Source organism: Pelodiscus sinensis, chromosome 5, assembly GCF_049634645.1.
Source record: "Pelodiscus sinensis isolate JC-2024 chromosome 5, ASM4963464v1, whole genome shotgun sequence".
Taxonomy (NCBI): Eukaryota; Metazoa; Chordata; order Testudines; family Trionychidae; genus Pelodiscus; species Pelodiscus sinensis.
The window spans coordinates 98,558,306-98,570,584 of record NC_134715.1 but is presented as its reverse complement, the minus strand read 5'-3'; the positions used below and the strand labels follow the sequence as shown (position 1 = coordinate 98,570,584).

The 12,279-nt window shown below is 36.1% G+C and overlaps 1 protein-coding gene across 9 annotated transcripts in view; it reads left to right on the top strand.

The window, feature by feature from the left end:
• PCDH7 (protocadherin 7) overlaps positions 1-12,279 on the top strand; it is a 399,732-nt gene that overhangs the window by 128,438 nt on the left and 259,015 nt on the right. The gene's annotated exons all lie outside the window — the stretch shown is intronic.

The following is a 12,279-nucleotide window of genomic DNA, read 5'->3' as shown; positions in this document are numbered from 1 at the left end:
TTTGGTCATGTATGCTTTGGCTCTGTCTGCTCAGGTGACAGTTTCTGTTAACCAATTCTAGGAAAAATCTTTCATGTAGATGTGTTTTGACAAAAAGAAAACACCCCCATTCTCACCATCTTTCTTAGTAGGAGGCAGAAGGATAACTCAGTCACTCTTTCTTTCCCTAGTGAAGAAGCAACTAATACACTAGACCTACTATATCTCTTATTATAGCAGTTCTCACACTGTGGTCAGGACCCTAAAGTGGATTGCGACATTTGAATGGGGTCACCAGGATTGGCTTAGATTTGCCGAGATCTGGGGCTGAAGCCGGAGTCTCACTGCCCAGAGCTGAAGCCCTGGGTATCAAGGCTCAGGTTGTAGGCCCCTGCTTGGGGCTGAAGCCCTCAAGATTCAGCTTTGGCTCCTCTGCACTAAGTGATGATGCCTGGGCTTTTGTTGTCAGAATGAAGTTTGAGAATCCCTACCTTACTGAATCATATAAAGGACTTCTGATTTTCAGTTTTAACTGCTAACACTGATAAAACAATCCAATAAAAATAAAATAAACTTAGTGTTTATGCAATAAATACTGGAACTGGTTACTTGCATCTAAGGGCTTGTCTACATGGAGCAGTAATGCAGACTGGAGGGATATGATTTCTTGAGCATGCTAATGTGTTGCACTTTATTGGTCCATGTTGATTCTAGTATGCTTTAATATAGTGTTACATTAAAGCTCACTAGGGAACATTAAAAAGAGATTATTCATTAGAATATATACTGCTGTACTGAATAATGTACATAATATACATTACTCATTTTAGCATATAGACAGGGAAAGCTGTAAAATTCCCGGTTATGGATATCTAGGTAAGACTCAGAATTTGCAAAAATTTCTCCCTCCTCCAAAACAGAATCCCTAATTATGTTGTTGGGATAAACTTTATTCAACTAACCTACGTGAAGGATTGGTTAGGAAAACCTTATTCCATATTTTAAACTCATAGGGCTGTGTCAAGACTGCATCCCTTTTGCGGAAAAGGGATGCAGATTAGACACATCGCAATTGCAAATGAAGCGGGGATTTAAATCTTTTAAATTCCTTTTTTTTAAGAGGAATAAGGGATCTTTAGGAAAAGGCTTTATTTTCCGAAAGATCGCCATCTAGACTGGTGCTTTTTGCTGGCAAAGTCCCGAGCCGGAAAAAAGCGGCAGCCATGTTCATGCAAATGAAGCGGGGGAGATTTAAATCCCTGCTTCATTTGCAATTGCGATGTGTCTAATCTGCATCCCTTTTCCGCAAAAGGGATGCAGTCTAGACACGGCCATATATGTAGAGGACAGGATTGCCATTTCCAGTTCATTCTATATTTCTATATCTCTTTCTATAGTTGTTAAAAGTAGTTTTATTTGTTTATTGGACAATATATGGAATTTTGAAATGTCTGAACTTTTCATTTCTTTTCTTTATTAAATAAACTTCTTTGTTTTAGGTCCCAGGATCCTTTGTGATTCTGATTCAGCTTGTTGGACCAAACACAGGCTCAGCTTTCTAAAATATATATTTTTTCTTCTTGCAAATCCCCCAGAGACAGTATAAGATCTCCCCACTGAGTTGGAAAATTGTTAGCATTTCTTGAGACCAAGAATATTTCCCATTTCGACTGCTCAGAAAAAATGCCTGCTCTTTTGCTAAGTCTGTCTAGGCATCAGCCCAAAGAAATCTTCAGCAACATGTACTGGGCCTGGTTATTCTGTTATACTAGTTTTGTGCAGTACAACACCATTAGAAACAAAGACAAGATGATTATATGAAATAATAAACATATGCATTAATCTGAGGCAGAATATTCAAGCTTAATCAGCAGCTATAAATAATAAGATCTTACAGTTCAAATGAAAAGGTTTGCTAATTGTTAATTCTAGTTGGAAAATAATCTTGTTACCAATTTTATTTGTCACTTGAATAGAGAATGTCTATGATTGTTAGTGTACCTGTTCAATCAAATGCTAAGATTAATAACCAATAGAATTTAGTTACTCAATTATATATTAATTTGGTATGTAGTCATCTTTCCAGGCAGTTATTACTGTGATCGGTATTACAGGGATGTTTGTGCTCACACAAAATTCCTTCAGAAAGTATCTAAATTCCAAACTTCTTGTGTTTATAATGTATGGTGTAAACAGCTATGGACCTATTAGTTAAATGTAACAATGTGTGGGTTTTTGTTGTAAAACTTTCACATTTAAAATCATTACATATATATATGGGACATGCATATTACACATATTAATAGTATGTGGCATATGATTATGAGCACATCAGGAGTGTATAAATGGTTATATGCCACATAAAATATTATTATTACCTATTCACATGCTGGACACTGTCACAATCAATTAACCATTTATTAAACCAGCTATTAATAATTTATGATCTCTAGTAAATTATTTATAAATAAATTCTTACTTTGAAGTGGGACTATATCATCAAATAGTTTCACCCTTATTTCCAATACTGTAACATATTCTTATAGTATTTAAAACTACATCAACTTCATATCATGTCTCATTTGCCTCTCACATCTCTGTACCAAAGATGAGGTTGAAGAGAACCACAATTCTGTCTTCAAATAACTTCATAAAAATATGACTTCTTAGGTTTCAGTTGTGCCATTCAGGTGTTGCCTTGCAGTAACAGCAATATGGAGCCTCATTATTTCAAGAGGAATTTGGGGAAGGATTGTGTTTCATTGATTCATGATCCTCCCCAGCTGCACCATCTGTTTCTCTTCTTATCTGGCTGATAAGGTTGTCTCACCCAATCTATGAATCAGTACTGAGAGTTATCAGAGCCATTGCTTAACTTCTGCTTCCCCACACACAAGACATAAAGGGTTGCTTGAAGTCCCCTGGGCATTTCATGGTGGTGTTGGCTTCTACATGGGCTAAAAGATGGGGCAGAAATAGGCCAATTGGACATGTCATACACAGGTGCCTCCTGTGTAGTTTTCTGGTGAACCTTGAACTCCAACCTCTGTTTTGCTTCTGAGTTTGTTTCTCCTTTGAGGAACTCTCAGAAGAGGGATCATGTGAATGGTACATTTCATAGTCTGAGTAATGTAGATTAATATCTAGACCTCAGGAAATATGTCTTCTCAGAACAAACACAGTGGAAACCTTGTGTGCTATAACTATAGATGTATACTAAGCTTTGTGAAGAACTAGTGAATTTTTTAAATGAAATCTAAAGACCAGAGCATAACTTTTTTACTAGAGAAGTAAAATGGCTTCTGGAAGAAATCTGGTTGAAAAATGTTATATATTTTTTCTGAAATTTCAAAATTTGCTTTTTTTCAACCAAGTGTGAGTTGGGTATGAATTATGTAGTTTGGAAACTGTCATTAAAATAACACAAGGATCCTCTGTTTTTGTAGAGTTGCACTAGTAACCAGAAGACCGAAGTGGGAGTGGGGCAATGAGGAGTGAATTTTTCAGTGCCTTACTCTAAGAGTTGTAAGAGGCGTATAAAGTGGAGAAACAATGGAAAGAACGGTTGGTTCTACTTGGAAAAGGTTTTATGGACATTTTTGAGAAATGTGTTCATACTTGTCATTCTTATGGTTCTATTGATTTTCTCTTTATTTTCACATGTGCATAGCCATAAATCCTGCCAGTATTTAAAGAACTATGCTGCCTCATCTTTTTGTTTCGTTTTGTTACCTTGTTTTTTTTTCTCATTTGTTACAACAACAGTATAGAAAACAATTCAATGTAAAAAAAAAGAAAAAAAAAGAAAAAGAAAAAAAAGAGTCTATTACAACTTGCTCAAAGTACAAGCAGTGGCTTTCAGTATAGCTGGAAATAAATGCTTTAGTTCAGGTCTTTCTTTCCAGAGCTATGTTAAGACATGTCTAAAAGCTGAGTGCATAATCCAGCAGCAGCATTCAAGACAGTAGAGATAAGGTCTGTCAGCAGTTCCATTTATAACCCACCTCTGTCCCTCCACACCCTTTTAAAAGCATTTTTGAATTGATTTTTAGATACTTTAACAGGAACAGAATATCCCTGGTTACACAGAACATAAAAATAAAATTAAAACTTAATATGGTAGGTGATAAGTGAACAGTCCTTTGAACTTTACAGAATAGTGTCTTTTCTCATATGGTTTTAATAAGTCTCCTTAAACAGCTTTACATTTACAATGTACTAGAAGCCTGGCAAGTGAGTAAAACATTTTATTGGAGGTTAAAGCATCCTTAAAATTTTCATTTCAGCTGAAAGTGTGCATTTAATAACATAGTTATATATGCTTTGTGGTTTCTTTCTTTTTCCTTTATTTTTTTCAACCATACAGGGTTTAATCCTCCTTGGTGAAACTGTCGGGGCGTAATTTCAGTTGGTGGTGTGTTTTAGAGCAGCCCCAGTGATGTTATAAAATGCTGAGCTGTTTATAGCCTTCATTGGGCCATCTGCTGATCAGGATTTCTGATGTGCACTAAAGTTTTGGCCACTCCCCCTAGAATATATTTCCACTGTGCCCCTATGCCCGGGAGAAGGAAAGTAGAGGTTCTGTAGTGTCGTCAGTGAAAAGGGCCAGATCTGGGATAAGGAGTAAATCCAAAAAGTGTTAATGAAAAAGACAGAGGGGGGAAATAGTTTCTATCTGAGTTTAAGAGTTAAGAAAAAGTCATAAAGATGAATATCCTGATGGAGACCAAAACTGTGAGGTGTCAAAAATTCTCTATTCCTGTTGAGCAGGATTCTGCTTTTGCTTTCACTGGTGTAAATCAGGGGTAATTATTAAAGTGAATGAAGTTACAGTGTAAATTTGCTCAAGATCATAGCCCCATATAATCAAATAGGACATATTTTAAAAATATGAGTAAGGCAAACTAACAATCTACAATTGGATTACTTTTAGCATCTTATGTGAAAAATAATGACTGTGCTTATTTGGGGTTTAGAAAACTCACTAAAGACTATCCTTTAGTCCTGTTGATGTAGTTTGTTACTACATTAGATATTTGAAGCTGATTAGGATCATATTCAGATTTGTAGAAGTTATAGCTGATGAAAATTAGATGGCAATAAACTGGACACATATAATTGGTTTACCACTGAGAAGTCTATCATTTCTCATAGTCACAAACTTAGTTTTCCTTGGAGATAACATTGAAGCACTCATTATTCATAAAAAGATAACAATAACTACTGACATTATAACTATTGCTATAAACCTGAGTTGGAATGTGGAGTAATAACCTGGTTAACAAAAGAGGTAATAAAATATCACTTTGCTTATTGCAACAAAAATGATAAAAATGATATTCTATCTGAAGTAAGACTGTGGTAGTTTGCATTTTTATTTTGAGTTTCACATCATTTGTATTTTTAAAACACTGCTGATTTTAAACCAGGGTTTTTTGGTTTGTTTTTTGTTTGTAATACATATCAGAATCTTTCACTGAAGCTGCATGTGGGATTTTTCAGCAGTACTTGAGAAATCAGAGATGAAGATAAATGTTTACACAGGAGCCATTTGCATTAAATGGGTGAGAAAATAATTATTCCAAATGTGGGGAGGAATTCCAAAGAATTAGCAGCCTCAGAATATTGAGGAGAATATATCTTCCATCAGCACTGTTTCACCTAATCAGCTCCTATTTTGAGACACCTCTAAGGTATTTGAAGTACTGTACCAAACTTGCTGAGAGTACAGCAGATGCAGAGTATATAGAAACAGTGTCATGCTGCAAGAACTGAAGTGATCCGTTACATCAGTGTTATAGCTGAAAGTGGGAACAACACCAAAGGGTGAAGATTCTTCTTGTAGCCAACATACTTGTCTCAATAACAGGTATTTTTTCCAAGATACTAGTTAAAAAAAACAAAAACAAAAAACAACCAACCACAAAACCATATGAACTAGCAATCCTTGGAATTTCAGCTAGATTGACAGAGTACTCCTACATTTTTCTAATATTGAAAACCAATGGGTTTTAAACACCTATAAAATCAGATTGTTGTCATATTTTTAAATTTACAGTAATTAAGTTTTTAATTGGATAAAGGTGTTTTTAGAATGACAGGTTATTAAAGGTAATAATATTGAATTTTATTTTAATTCAATGGAGGAAAAAATCCTTATTTCTTTGATGTTCTTTGTGGACCAATCCTCTTAGGAGACACTGAGAAGCCCCTGTGATGTTTTATAGGTCCTCATCTCTCAGAGATTATTTTTCATTTTAACTCACATAGAACTATATAAATGCATAGCATGTTATTATACAAATAGAGACAATGGATAAAATCCTGAAGCCATTGAAATCAATGGCAAAGCTCCTATTTTCTTCAGCAGAGCTAGAATTTCTCCAAAAGTTCCTTCCCCAAAGATCTTAGAATCAAAGGCCCAATCCTGCCCTGTGATCAATGCAAGTTGATGAATTTCAGTGCCCTCCTGGAGCCCCATTGCCTTCAGTCTAGTTTTACAGGAGAATATCAAGCAGTGCAGTGTACAGATCATAATGCAAGATCAGAGTCAAAGGTAAGAGAAGAATAAAAGAAAACAACCAGAAAGGGAAATGGGGCTATGAGCAATGGTGTTATGAGCCCATCATTGAGCAAGAGACTAATACAGGCATTCTATGTCCAATGCTGGGAATTGGAACTGGTTCCTCTATTTTTTTCAGAAATTTTTCAGAATTTTTTCAGAAATTGCTGATTGGTCAAAAATAAAACCTGAAATGGGTCAAGTTCAATGGCAATCCAGTTAAAAAGTTTGTGAAAGCAAAATATTCAAAATGGTCAGAATGTCCTGTTTTGACATTTTAGAAACAAGAAGCTTCCTTATTGGATGTAAACAAATTTACTTCATAAAATTTAGCTAATATAGTCTATTTTTAAACTCAAAATTCAAAATCAAAACAAAGTATTTGAAAATTATTAAACAAAGCATCTTGATTGATGCAATTGGATTTTTTTCCAGACTAATAGCTTGCAAAAGTTTTCGGATAGGAAAGTATTTTATATCTCAAAAAAGAGTCAAGGAAAACTGTTTCCCTCCCAACTCTAGTTCAATACAATTTTAAGGAGGCATTCAGGCTCAGCATCTAATGAGATCCTACCAACAGCTCTATGGGGAAAAACACCGGAATCATACAATCTTTCAGAACAATAATCAAAACGCATGCAGTTTACTGATCAGACTGTTCTTCTCCATGCATCTTTCAAGAAATAGATTCCTCAGAGACTAGATTAATCACATTTAAAAGCAACTATAAATTTAAATCAACTGTTTAACATTGCTCTAATTAACATTTCAAGGTAAAAGGAAATGTGATAATTGTAAGTAACAACCTCATGTAGATTTTTGCAGGGTCTATTTTCATGTTGCATTCTTACAGAACTGTGTTAAGTAGTAGAACTTATTTAAAATGTGCTGACATTAGTAAAGACCCTGATATAGTGAACTGCAATTTACACTTGTCTTCAACTTCTAATGGAAGACTTAATAATGTTATATGTCCACAAATCACTCAGCCACTTTACCCTTTCCATATGTGCTGATGAAGTATTTTGCTTAGCTGCCAGTGCAGTATTTCAGGTTAATGGAAACGTTAATTTAATCAACTTGTCTTAGTATAAGTATAGCATAAATCAAAGAATAGTGTTCTGATAATACTTTCTAAAGATTTTTGATTTGTCATGGTCATAGCAAAACTCCCAGACTGGTTCATTTCCCCATGTAACTCTTTGTTTCCTCTAATTATTTTTACAGTTGCCTTTTGTCCATTTCCTCTAGCCCCAAGTGCAGCGACTGATGTGAATAACATTTTCCTCTGGCCCATGCACAGTGCTTCTATTTCCAGCCATCAATACCATTCTCCCGGAAGAGTGAGCACTTTTACCCATCAGAGTAAAGTCATCATTAGAATATGCCCATACTTGATGTTGGTTCATTTGTAATCTACAGCTACCAAACCACAGCATAGGCACCAAATGAGACTATATATTAATACACTTTTAATTGCTTTTCATCTTCTAAATAGGATGAGATTTAGCACTATAGTATCTGGATTATGTTGGTAAACTTGGGTATGCGTAAAAGTGAGCTGCAATGATGGGAGACCTTTAGCGCTAATCCTGCTGTATTTCTAGTTAAAACTAGAGAAAGGGTAATTTATTATTCACCCATTCATGCTGAATAAGTCAGAAGCAAGAAACTTCAGAATCTTTCATTTGAGACTATGAAGACAGTGAGGCAATTAAATCTACACTGAGCTGTAATCATCTGGACAGCCCCGGCCATCAGTAAAATATCAGATCTGTCAGCATTATTAATGTTAGGGTATGTCTACACTACCCCGCTAGTTCGAACTAGCGGCGGTAATGTAGTCATCCGCACTTGCAAATGAAGCCCGGGATTTGATTTCCCGGGCTTCGTTTGCATGAAGCCGGCCGGCGCCATTTTTAAATGCCGGCTAGTTCGGACCCCGTGCTGCGCGGCTACACGCGGCACGGAGTAGCTAGTTCAGATTAAGCTTCTAATCCGAACTAGCTGTACGCCTCGTGGATGCCCTGCTGCCCCCTCCCCTCAGCCAGCTCTGCTCAGAGCTGTTGGCAATCTCTGCACTGTTGCTCTCTAGTTCTGCAACATCTGTGGTCCTGTTGGACCACAGATGTTGCCAGACCAGAGCCCCAGACCACAGAAGTTCAATCAGTATCTGTTTTTCTTCTGTAATGTGTGTTCCTTGGTTTTGTTATTGGGCTAGCTGGTTGTGTTTCAGGGTTAGCATGTTAGCTTGACTAACAATTACTTTTTAATATTAAAAAAGTTCATTGTAGGAAACAATGGCAGTGTACACAATTAAATGGCCTTTGCAAGTGGGTGTGTATAAAAACATATAGATCAGTTTTCATTCTTAGCAACTTGGCAAACTTTCTTTTCAAGAACCTGAAATAATATTAGTGTAAGGTTTAAGACTAGCAACTTTTAGTCTTTGATCAGCGCTAAAATACAATACAATTGCTAGTTCAAGGGATTAGTAACTATTTTAATTTCTGAGAGTTTAAGAGTCATCAGGGATAGAAGCAGATTACCATTATAAATAAAATTGATTTTAAGCCTAATGTTTCATGAAATGCCATTACACCTCATTATTCTGATTACATTCAGATTCTTTCCCCCTATTTCTGTTTTAAGTGGATTTTAGTGGTTGGTATTTTGAGAATCACCTGAAAATTTAGAACTGGAGATTTCAAGTGGTATGAAAAAGAGGGTTCCTATAATAATGTTGAGGTGGAATGGAAAAGAATAAGACCAAAATCAGAATAACTTGATAACAGTTTTGTCTCTGCAGCTACGTCTAGACTGGCCCCTATTCCGAAATAGCCATGCTAATTTTCAACTTTGGAATAGGGAAACCCACGGGATTTAAATAAACATGTCTGCCGCTTTTTTTCCGGCTTGGGGAAAAGCCGGAAAAAAGCGTCTAGACTGGCACGATCCTACTTTCAGGTAGGAATAAGAGATCCTCCAGAAAAGGGCTTTATTCTGGAGTATCGCGCCAGTCTAGACGCTTTTTTCCGGCTTTTCCCCAAGCCAGAAAAAAAGCGGCGGACACGTTTATTTAAATCCCGCGGGGGATATTTAAATCCCCCGCGGGTTTCCCTATTCCAAAGTTGGAAATTAGCATGGCTATTTTGGAATAGGGGCCAGTCTAGACGTAGCCCAAATGTATCAGTTTTTGGCATCAACATGAAACACTTGTTAATCATTCCAGAGAACATAAAAAAGTATTTGTACCATAGCAACTTCTTGTGCCCACAGTTCTGGCAATCTGTTAAGTATCTCTTGCTGCTGATTTGACAACTCTTGTTTCCATTAGGTAAAATAGACAAAATATTGGACTTGAACTTGGATAAGGGAAGAGGAAGAGTCTAGTATTTTATCCAGTTTAATTGTGCCATTTCAACCCTTTTTTAACATGAAAAGAGAAACTGTTTATGATGTGAGAAAGTGCATGGAACTCAACAACCTTTCCTGAGTGAGGGAATCTCAATTAAGGTAGAAATATCCACTTAAATGTTTGTGAACTGACTGAAGTTTTGCATTGATGAAACTCAGTGACAAAAACAGTATATTACTGAACACACACGTTTTAAGTCTTGTGTCCTGCCACAGCTTAAACAAATAGAAAATGGTTAATTGGCACAAATATTTTTGGGAGATTTTTTTTCTAAGAGCTAATCCAGCATTAGTGAGGAAAGAGAAATATTACTGATCTCTGCTTTAATTTCAGGGAAAAAATGGCATTGAGGATATAGTAAAGGTCACAGGCAATATTACTAAATTAATACTAGGAGTCCAGGGATAACTATCCTTCAGGTCATAGAGCTTCAAGGGAAAGATGCAACTCTATAGATTATCTAAATAGGCTGTGTCTTAGCATAAATGCATCTTGGTCTTCTTCTTTAATCCTCCCCCAATGTGAGATCCCCTCCCCACCAAACCCACCAAACCATTGAACAGTAACAGTGTTGTAGCTGCTTTTAAAATTGGTAGAGCTCAGTAGGGTGTTTGATTGTTTCTTAATAACCAGGTGCCTAAGGTTCAGGATGAGTCACAAGGCAAAGCCAAATATTTTCAGACATGCTAATCATGCACTTGTGTATAACGCAAGTGTTACAATACCAGGGAGATTCTTACTGAAATTATTAAATAAAAAATACCCCTTCAAAAACTCTTCTGTTTGTTAATCTTTAAAATTGTATTATACTCAAGGTGACATTCCAGACTGTAGTCTAATATCTGAGCAGATGTCATGTCATCATAAGTGGTTTTGATTGATTCTGTTATTAAAGCCATTATAGAATCCGTCTTAAAATAAAATTAAGCAATTCCAATTTTTCACATTTCAATCAGTGGAGAACAGATGTGGTATTGGATAAAAGTGGCTGAAAGTTTTCCAACATAATATTTTTCCTTTGGTAAATACCATTTTGATGAAATCAAAATGCTTTGTGGAAATGTGTCAATGTTGTTTAAACTTTCTTTAAAAAAACCCCAAACCAATCTATTTTAATTATTATTGGAAGGAGTTTTCATTTTGAAATACCTTTTTCATTTAATTTTTAAATAGATTTCTATTCTTTCGAAAGTTGAAATGAAATTAAAAGTTTGAATGTTGTTTAAATGGACTGTTTTATTGACCCAAAATGAAATTAAAAATAAAACTATTCATAGAAAATATAAATATATTTCTTTTTCCTTTGAGTCAGAGTTAAATAAAATGTTGAGTGTTGAATCAATATGTAGACTGGAGAGTAAATAGAAAGAATGCTACTATACTCTGAAATAAGAAAACAAGCATGAAGGAGATATATCAGCAGAAGTTTTTTCTCTCTTAGACCCGGTCTACCCTAGACCTGGAAGGTTGGCTTAAGGATGCAATTCCAACTATGTAGAGTACACTCCCATACATATTCTCGTGTCGGCTTTACTTAATACTCGCAACTTCAAGTACAGGTGCCAGCTTGGAGCTGCCTTCAGCATTCAATTGATGGGTCTGTACTAGACCCACTAAATTGAACACCAGAACATTGATCTCCATTGTGTTAAGTGAAGGTGTGCCCTAATTGACAAAATCAACTTTTCCAGTCACTGTTCATTCTAATCATTCATTGTCATGCTCTTTTACCATTGTTTTCCTCAGCCCTGTAAATAGATACTGTAACTCTGAATATTACAAATCAACTTATTTCAAAATACCAGTTTTATAAAGTGGGTCTCGGCTCCTCTGCGGATGTTAAGACAGATCTCATGGATTGGAGCAGGAATAACATTACTAACATGCTGAGGCTTCTGACTGTCAAGAGAATTTGGGGCCTCAGTACGTTACGTTTTCTGGGACCCTCCCCCTTCCATATCACTTTATTTACACAGACATTATAGATTTTTTGGGGGGAGGGTCCAATGCTCAGGAGCCAGGTACAATATTCCCCCTTTCCTGCCCTCTTATCAGCTATTACTCCTACTCTTCCTTTCTGTGCACAAACCTTCATGCTGTTCACTTTCAGCATTGCTGCAGCTGCCACTGATAAAAATCCTGGTGCAACTGTGGGGAAGAGCTTGCTTGTGAGCACCCCCACAGAGTAATGCAAGAAAATTATGTTGTCGCTGTAGTACATGAAGTAGAAAACGCAACTATCAACCAAACAGTGAAGCTGTGTGTATATAAAGTGCTCTAAAAAGAATTTAAAATTCAGTGCTGTTTTTATTTACCAATC